Source organism: Gadus macrocephalus, chromosome 12 (assembly GCF_031168955.1).
Source record: "Gadus macrocephalus chromosome 12, ASM3116895v1".
Classification (NCBI taxonomy): domain Eukaryota; kingdom Metazoa; phylum Chordata; class Actinopteri; order Gadiformes; family Gadidae; genus Gadus; species Gadus macrocephalus.
This window is the reverse complement of record NC_082393.1, coordinates 4961322-4971570: the sequence shown is the minus strand read 5'-3', so window position 1 is coordinate 4971570 and position 10249 is coordinate 4961322. Positions and strand designations below refer to the sequence as shown.

At 44.6% G+C, this 10249-nt stretch overlaps 1 long non-coding RNA gene across 1 annotated transcript; it reads left to right on the top strand.

The window, feature by feature from the left end:
- The first annotated feature begins 6853 nt into the window (after nt 1–6853).
- Nucleotides 6854–7620, top strand: LOC132469802 (uncharacterized). The gene is made up of 3 exons (XR_009528491.1): nt 6854–7030; nt 7114–7207; nt 7541–7620. It is a non-coding gene; the product is annotated as an uncharacterized LOC132469802 (long non-coding RNA).
- Nucleotides 7621–10249: the final 2629 nt, after the last annotated feature.

Sequence of the window (10249 nt, the reverse complement as noted above, 5' to 3'; positions counted from 1 at the left end):
CACGACACGACTCGACACGGTAGCAGCACGGGTGCTTTTCCACCGCAAATAGTACCTCCTGGACGTGGGCGGGGTCGGCTGCGCGAAAGGGCCGTGACGTATTTGTGTACGCGACGCAAACAACACATACGCAACCCACACATGGACAGAACCCACATAACAACAATGGAGGACATCGATCGCATTACTATTATTAGCTGGCATGTTGAAGAAGTTGGAGAAGTGGAACATGTTGGCTGCGGCGCTGCTATGGATGTTACCAGCATGGTTGCCATGTCGCTCTCGTGACTTCGTCACACTCTCTGGCCAATCAGTCGCCGGCCGTCTGCCGACGTCACCTTTTAGCATCGGCTCAGCTCGCTTGGAACCTAGAGCGAGTAGGTACTAGAAAAAGCAGCCACTTCAGGTACCAGATACCATGGTACCGCGGTGGAAACGCAAAAAATGCGAGCTGAGTCGAGTCGTGTCGAGTCGTGTCGAGCTGGTACCATGCAGTGGAAAAGCGGCATATGTAATGTGATACTCATGAATGTTATCAACTCATTTTAAGGCAAATAAAACATTTCAGTACCAAGGGAGGGCTTGAGATCATTTTCTGGCAGGAGGGAAACGACTGAAATGTCTTATATTTGCCCGTGTAAAGGTGTTTCAGCTGGTAATAGACACTGGGTGGGATATAATCTATGTAATGTGATACTCATGAATGTTATCAACTCATTTTAAGGCAAATAAAACATTTCAGTACCAAGGGAGGGCTTGAGATCATTTTCTGGCAGGAGGGAAACGACATATTTTCGCTTTAAAACGTATTACAGCTGATAAAAGAGACTGGATCTACCCCACATAGCCCACATGAATGTTATAGTGTCAGTTTGAACCCTAATCTATTTAATGTGATAGGACCTACTCATGAATGTTATCAATTCATTTTGAGAATAAAAAAACTTCTTCTTGGAAAATAATGCATGGTAAGAAAATACATGTTTTATGGTATAAAAAAGACACACAGAAATAATTTCGATTACAGTGGTTTAAAAACGTAAAGAAGGATAATTGACTCACGGACAATAGTCCTTTAGTGCTATTGACTAGTATGACTGATCAGACGTCGATCCCCGTACAACATCGATGTCTTGTCACCTTAAAATACCAAAATACATATGTGTTAATCAGTGGCGTCACTATGCTGTTTTATTCTGGGCTAAAGCCTCGGATGTTATTTAATTAGCCCCGAATATAAAAATATAAATAAAAATAATAATAAAAAATAATAATATTTATAAACATTTATAAGTAGCCTAGTCTAGATAGTCCTTTTGCCAAGAGAATAAACAACAACCTGTTTATCACCTCAAGTGAATTAACCTATCCTATCCCCGCAGTCAGATCCGTGCGTGTTTGTGTGTGTGTGTGTGTGTGTGTGTGTGTGTGTGTGTGTGTGTGTGTGTGTGTGTGTGTGTGTGTGTGTGTGTGTGTGTGTGTGTGTGTGTGTATGTGTAAGGTCTGCCTCACTTGTATTCATTTTACTCTGAAATAACTTGAATTGAACTTTAGATGTTTGGGGATAAGCAGCACAGCAGTCAGGTAGATATTCAAAGCTATAAACCGCGTATTTCGTTTATTTAGATAAAGCATTATGAAAAAGTTTGCATTTACAATAAAGCATACAAATAAATTTGGCGCGAGAATTCTCTTGAGTAGAGGCAATAAAAATGCGATATGCGTGGAAGAGAGACGGAGAAGGGAGGAAGGAGAGGAGAAAAGGATTTGAGGGGAGAAGGAGAAGAGAGAGTATTTAGTGACCAGAACTGTATGGAGTGTATCTATTGTTTGTGTGTGTTGTGGCATCCCGCCACTTAAACCTCGGCCCGGGCGGGTCCGAGGTGGGGTGATTGACGGCGTATACCGCCGCCACCCACTGAGTGGCGACGAAGAGCATCACTCTCTCCCCAATCAGCAAGATGGGAGACACCTGGCTGGACAGCCAGGAAGAGACTTTAAAAGGAGCATGAGGACTGACATTTGGGAGGAACGGGAGCGAGAGAGAAGGAAGCACTCAGGTCCGGGAGCGGCTAGAGGCTCACGGAGACCCTAGAGACGGCGAGTATAATGTATTGTTTAAGATGTATGCAATAAGTGTGTGTTTAAACTATCTATATAGTTTGTATCTATATTAAGTTAATCTTTTGTGTGTTTATCTTTATGGTGTGTGTATCTATATGGGGTGTATCTATGGTGTGTGTGGTGTGTATCTATATGGTGTATACCTATGGTGTGTATAGCCTATTTATGGTTTGTATCTAGCGTGTGTGCATATGGTTTGCATCTATTGTGTGTGCGTGTGTGCATATGGTTTGCATCTATTGTGTGTGCATATGGTTTGCATCTATTGTGTGTGCGTGTGTGCATATGGTTTGCATCTATTGTGTGTGCGTGTGTGCATATGGTTTGCATCTATTGTGTGTGCATATGGTTTGCATCTATTGTGTGTGCATATGGTTTGCATCTATTGTGTGTGCGTGTGTGCTTATGGTTTGCATCTAGTGTGTGCGTGTGTGTATATGGTTTGCATCTAGTGTGTGCGTGTGTATATGGTTTGCATCTATTGTGTGTGTGTGCATATGGTTTGCATCTAGTGTGTGTGTGTGTGTGTGTGTTTGCATCTATATGGTGTGTGTGTGAATCTATATGTGTGTCTGTGGTGTGTGCGTGCATATGGTGTGAATCTATATGGTGTGTGTCTGTATGGTGTGAGGTCATTTAAGATCAAACACAGAGCTGAAATAGCCTCTCACTGTTACCGTTAAGTGCGACCAGAGGGCGACGAACCTGCTTTGAGTTTTACTAAAAAGCTCCCCTTCCGCAGCTCGCCTGCCATGTGGTTTTCTTCATCAGTTAATTGGTTGCATCTGGTGTGTTTCACTTAAGAGGGAACCGGACAGTACGTTGTTGTCCTCCACTGTTTGGCATTGTAGAGTCTCCCAAACGCCGTATGTTGTTGTGTTTCCAGAAACCACAACGTGTGTGTACCGTTTTGTTGAGGTCTGTTGTGACTTATTTGACATCTCTTCCTGTTTCACAGGTTAAAGACTTTTTGAAGTAAAGAGGAGCATCTCATCTGAACCTGATGTGAGTAGAATTGTGTGGCAAAGCACAACTGACGTGTCTTGCATGTTGAATATAATTCACTGATGTGTGAAGGAAATCTGGGATTGTGGTGGATTAACTCATTTGAAATTTAAATAATGATTCTACCTGAAATTAACATTTTAGAGACTATACATTCAAACTTGTCAAAGTAAGAGGTAAATCACTCTTGACTAATGACAGTCAATTAATTAGTATAACTTATATTAAAAAACTGGATTAGTTAATTATTTTAATCATTATTTAAAAGTTGGATGTTCCCAAAAGCCCTGAAATTGTATTGTCATTCATTTATCTGATTTAATGGAGATGGTAGATGTTGAACTGTGGGACAGTGCCCAAGTTTGGGGACCATGAGTAAACTGTTCCTTCCTTCAAAGGTCTATCATGGATATTTAACTGCAGTTCTTTGAGTATCCCAACTTAACCATGAAGATGAACTGTAAGTCATAAGTTTCTCATTACTCTTGGGCACATTGATGTATTTTGGCTTCCTGGTGAGTTAACCCTTTACCTGAAGGTTGATCTGAGTAGTAAGGATGTTTTATTGGTTCATGGGTTACTTAGGTGTTTGGTTTATGTTGGTTTTAATGATTTGTTAAAATGGTTACAGGCTCCAAGTTATTGTTGTAAGCTGGAGTAATGGGTTGGGTTCTGATGTCTTCAGTCTTCTTTCATTCTACTTTCCTGAGCTCTGCATCTTCATCACATGAGTGTTGCTTTACTGATGAGGGTGTGGTCTGAGTGAGCGGAGGTGCATACTGGGATACAGAGCTGTCTGAATTCTACAGGTCTGTAGACACGCCCCCTCAGGGGAAACCGAGTGTTTGAGAAACCATCGTGACGTCAGTTACATGGACTAGAATGTTCTTTAAGATGGAGACGGGGATTCAGAAGGAGAAACGCCAGGGGGAGATGAGGGGGCTCCTCATCTCAACAGCTAAAACACAACTTCAGTCTGACACAGAACCATGGAACACATTCAACAGTCCCCTCCAGGAATCGTGACTCCTCAGGAACAGTTTCATTTCCAAGAAGGTCTTAATTGGGGCCAATCCAAGATGGATCCTGCTCCTCAAGAGCCACCCCCCCTCCACTGGGTGGTCTTCTGAACAGATGACCTCCTTCCTGTCCTCAGGCTGACTAAAGCTGCACTGTTTGCATCCGTGAAGGCCCCTCATTCAGGAAACCACTGGACTACAAAGACATGACTTCAGAGACGTTGAATCAACCTGGGCCACACATTTTGGAGATGCCAAGCATAATAAATCACCAATGTGGGACGCCACTGAAAAATGTTGCATATAATTTACTTCTCTGGAGACATTGGTTGTTCTTTTCTGGGTGACCTGGCAGGAGAGCTGGGGTTGGATGATGGAACGTTATTTGGCATGAGGTTTTTACCCTGCATGATTGTTTGGCCTTTTATGGCTCAGTTGTGTGTTTGGGTTTGACATGAGATGGATGATTTTTGAGCATCGCTAGGGTTCTACTGTTTGTCTCCCACTCACACCTGGCATGAGGTTCTACGTGCGTGTCCTGGGTTCTATGTGTGTCCGGCTTGCTTTGACAGTGATAATGTTCATACGGGGGTCTGTGTGATTGGCTTGGGATATTGGAATGGTCAACTAAATCATACCTGATGGACGGCCACACGTTTACTTAAGGGCCTCCAGTAGACGTGAGGAGCCCAGAACGACCCTGCTGAGCGATATCAACACACTCGGCAGGAAGGAGGGTATCCAACTCAAGTGTAAAAGGATGCAAGCGGCGTGTTCAGATCAGTGACTTCAAACTAGGACTACACCAATCAGGATCAATGGAGGATGGACACCTAAAGGAATTCCAAAAGGAGAGTCTGACGTTGGAAAGGGACCTAAATGGGTATTCAAGATAACCTTCAGACCTGTAATGGGACGGCCCTTCCTACCTGGCTGGATTGATGGAGAGCCCTGTGGATCTTGTCTTGCGCTCAGTTGCACGTCTTCTCAGGCTGAACTGTATTTGTTTCGGACAGGACTAGCTGAACGATTGGTTCCCTTAAATCAGAACTGATCTGGGAACTCCAACTAGTGCGCTCTTCGAGCTGAAGTTGTGCTCTTCGAGCTGAAGTTGTGCTCTTCAGCTGAGGAGGTAAGGAAACCTTCACTGGGGCTTCAAGGTGTAAAGAGGAGGATGTTTCAAAGTGTTCCATGGTACTCTGATGAAGACCGTTGATGTGTTCCACTGGCTGAGAGGAAGAACCCTCGCATCTTCCTCTTGGCCTTTCTCCTCTGAGAATCCTGGCGCCATTTTAAAGGATATTCCCGGTCATGTAACTGATGTCACGACAGATTCTCAAACACTTGGTTTCTCCTGAGGGGCGTGTCTATAGAACTGAAGACTTCAGAAAGCACTGTATCCCAGCATGCATCTCTGCTCACTCAGACCCCTCCGCATGAGTATGATGCAACACTCTAGTGATGGAGATGAAGAGTTTTATAAGTAACGAGGGAGCAGACAAAGGTGATTAGAACACAATGGCATGTCTAGTCTGTAAATCTTTAAACCATGAAGATGGTTGGATAGTTCAAGAATTGGGCTTTTTATTATGGGCGGTCCTTTCACTCAGATGCCCACTTCTCACTGGACCTGTACATGTGTTGGCTGGCTGGCATGATTTGCTGTTGGTGATGAGGCGGTCAGGGTGACGTTGCAGGGCTATGGTTGGCTCTCTGTGAGCTCAACGTTTAGATTTGCTCTGTATGGTTTGTACCCTGAATAATCTAGATAATTGTAAAATGTAGACACGGAATTGTATTGAATGATTAAAGTTGTTGTGGGACGTACATGGTAGTTTGGTTGCTTTTACGGTTTTGAGTGATATAACTTGTACACACTGGGTGCATAATAATGTAAAGGTACACTGAATATTAGTATTGACCAACAGCAACAAACTGATCTCCTCAAGGTAAGTCTGTTGGCTGTGTTTCAATGAAGACCATCGCTGGACTTCAGGATCTTCCTCCGTTCAGCTCAAGGTGAGGCGCTGGTTCTGTTTTTTCTTTGGTTGGTTCCGGCCGGAATGTTCGGATTCCAGTCGGACGGTTTGTGCTTCCCGCCGTGGAAGGTTCTGAGTGCGGTCACTTGATTTAGTCCCAATGGTTAGCATAGAGCGTTGTAGTCTTGACAACCATAAGAAACCACCTGGCAGTTAGTTGGACGGAAGTCCCCTGAGGTAATCTGGCAGAACGTTCTGGATTGTATTCGCGTAACCTCGAGCCGTTGCCAACGGAAATAGTTTTTCAGTCGTTTGCATTGGGAATTGTTGCCCCTTATCTTAAACAACTCAAGTTTGATATTAAATACATACCGACACGTACGTCGTACAATATGTTGATCATTTCCGATGGTTGCGGCGTACTTTTAACCGATGACGTGACGGGACTTTCGCTGCGTACAAAACGGCGTTCTACTTGCGGGCCAATCAGTGACAATCAGTGACGGCTGAAAATCATTTCAAGATGGCATTTTTCCCAAACGGAACCCAGCACCTGAATATGGCTGAGTATATTTGATTTAATATCGATACGGCTTAGTGTTCTTTGTTACTTCAGCTTTTGTACGTTCTAAATATCTGCTGTCATTAATAGCCACAGAAGTTAACCCCTACCAAATGGAATGATGTTAAACAACGACTTTGGTGCAGAGTTACCAACTGGATAATATCAAAGCTAAAATAGCCTTCCCACATGTTATAGTAGAAGATACTCTAGAACTGTACAAGGTTAAAAAGGTAACGTGTTGTTTGTCCCAAGGTGTCTGCCTCCTCACCCAGAGCAAGACATCCACCTCCTCACCCAGAGCCAGACCTCCACCTCCTGTCGGAAGTCCTCCAGAACGTGTGTGTGTGTGTGTGTGTGTGGCAGTCTGCAGTCTGCAGTCTGCTCAGTACCACTTATATATTTTTCTGATATAAAGCTGTAGCTGAAAGGTGAGGCTGGGGACCGGAGGCTTGTGGTGCCAGGATGGACCAGAGACTGAGGCTGGAGACCAGGGGCCTGCAGCACCGGACCAGAGGGTAACCATCACCAAGCTCATCTGAAACACTAAAATCCACGGTAGTTTAGGTCTGGTTTTGATCATCTTATGACTTAAAATCTGTGCCAAGCTGTGATTTGAGTTAATTCATACGGGGGTTAGGAAAGAGTCATATGACCCATTATTGTTACTAGTGCTGCTACGACCGTAGTGGATGAATTGCTGAACGCGACAATCGGCAGACGTTGTCTACTTTAAGTGTTTAAATATGTTTAAATTAGTCTTCACTTTTACAAGTGAACCTCAGATGCAGGTGGTGGGGTGTGTTGCATCCCCAGGTGATTTACTGCTGAGACCAACTGTTTGTAACCAGACCAGGAATCTATGTCTGGGGGTGCCGAGCTGATGGAGGAGTCGTGCTGAAGGCCCTGCCTGGTGGGGGAGCTGGTGAAGGACGTCTGTCGTGGGGTAGATGGAGCTTGACTCTGAAGTGATCATCACACTCACTGCCACTTCTCGTAGAATACTGCTGCTCGGAGGAGAGCTGCTGGATTCCTCGTAAGTTTGTATTTACTTACATGGTTGACTTAAAGGGCAAAATACAGCTGTTCCTTTGACATGCGTTAACCAACTACCGCTGTTTTCTTACGAGAACGTGTTTCTGGAGTGGAGGCGAGCTGGTAGGGGAGCTGTGAATCTGGAGGATGACCATCACTCTACCAACAAGGATTGTAAGTTTGTATTAACCTAACAAAGTGGAAATAAAGGGCTTAAAAATAAGACAAACTACATGTTTGTTACCAGACGTTAGGGCCAGACTCACACTGTTTGGACTAGGTTGGGGGTTCAACTCTCAAACAAATCAATGTTGCCGGGTTCAAGTCCTCAGAATACAGTGATGCGTCCTTGAGCAAGGCGCCCCAAAGCCTGCCTGCTCCTCAATGACTTATCTTTGGTTCAGATAATGTTGCATCTTTTGAATATTGAACCTAATCAATGTCCTTGTTTGGTCCGGGCAGCCTGAGCTGAACCTCACCTGATCCTGTTTGGTCGGGGGTAGACGCACCTGAGCTGAACCCGCCCTGATCCTGACATCCTGCTGGTCCCGTCTCCTCAGTTTATCTGTGCCTCGTCCTCCAGAAGACCTGCTGAGCTCAGCAGTCTGAGGCTGATGGATCAATGACCTCCAGTGGGAGTGATCTCCTTGACCCCACATGTAACCATGTGCTTCCACACGCCTTTCCCTCACGTCTGTCACTAACCTCACTACTTCACTACTCTCTATTGCTTCTTCTTCCTTCTGTTGTTCGAACCTTTACACTGAAGACGCGTCTTCCTGCCCTCAGAGGGTTCAGCGTTAGGGTTGAGAGTCAGGGTTTAGAGTCAGGGACAGAGCTGGTCAGGGAGGACTGCTTTTACACAAACCTCTTCACTTCCTTTCGGAATGGTGGTGACATTTTGAAAAGATTGGGAAAATGTTTTCCTCTGCTTTCCTTTACAAAATTGTATTAAACTTCTGTCAAGTGTTTTTGTTATATTAAAATCCCACATTGACTTCTACATGTTTGGTGCGGTTCATTTAATTGTCCTTTAACTTGGTTAATGTCAAGCTAAACTCCTGCAATACATTTAATATACATTGTTATTCAGCAATGTTCACATAATCCATTTTGTAAAAATATTAAACCTCCATATTACTACAAAATTCAAGCCTATTCATGTATTTAACAATGTACATACTGCCCTGCAGGACATTCTCAGCTACTACAACACGTTCAATCCACCAACCCGTCTCACATCAATATACTATAGCTACGTTGATTAAAACGGAAAATGTAGTTTGGTGTGAGACTGTCTAGCAGAGGGAGCTGTCGTACACCTTAATTATACAGGAATGTCTGTGTATTTACATTTTAAAATGTTCATTTGTTGGTCTAGTTTGTCTGCCAATAACTCTGCCTCCAGCAACAGGATTGGTCGGAGCATATGAAGTGAAGGAAATAAAAGCCCAGTTCACCAGATCTGAGGTCAGCTGCGGTCAGATTTTGGATCATGAATGTATTGAGTGAACGACGTCTGAGCTAAATATTAACCACCTGGAACTTGGTGCTTTTCCTGCAGCTCGGAGGACGGCAGGACGCGTGTTTACCTGGTCGATTAGGCCCTGAACCCAGACATCGTAATCACAGACCCTGAGTGTGTGTGTGTGTGTAAAGTCTGTCTCACTTGTATTAATTTTACTCTGAAATAACTTGAATGGAACTTTAGACATTTTGGGATAAGCAGCACAGCAGTCAGGTAGCTATTTTAAGCTATAATAAACTGTATTTTGTTTATTTAGGTGAAGCATTCTGAAAAAAAATTCATGCGAAATAAATCATAGAAATAATTTTGGCATTTTCATTTTCCTAAGCCCCGGATATTTATGAAACCTAGAAACATCCCTTCCGTCGACGGCGTTCCCATCGACGGGCCGGACGTCAGGTGGCAGAGGACGGGGTCCGATGGCAGGGGGCCACAAAAGGCCTCCAACGCCCCCCACTCCAGCTCGTACTTAGCCAGTATCCTGTGTACTTTTACTCATACTGAGCCAGTAACCTGTGTACTTATGCGCGTTTCCACTGCAGGGTGCGGTACGGTTCGGTTCGCCTCAGTCCGGTAGGGAGGGGGCAGTATAGCCCAGCTCAGTTCCGAGGTCGCGTTTCCACCGCCGACAGTACCCTTTATGGTAGGCCGGATGTCGATCGCCGCGGTAGCTACGTAAACATCGTACACAACGTATTCCTCCCCAAGAATGCAGAGGAACGTCTCCACCTCCTTGTTCGCCCGAGCAAGCGTTTTACGCGACATGTTCATTGTAAAGAATAATACCTCGAGGCTACTGTTTGTTTGTTTTTTTCCCCACGTCGCCCGGAAGTGACGGTTCTGTCGACCAATCAACGCAGGGGGTGTGTAGCTCGAATTTTTCGGTACCCTTTCAGGCGTCTCGTTTTCAGTACCCCAACGGAGGAGTACTGAAAACGAGGGCAAAACGAGTACGGCTCAGTCCGGGTCACGCCCACTTTTGGCGGTGGAAAAGCAA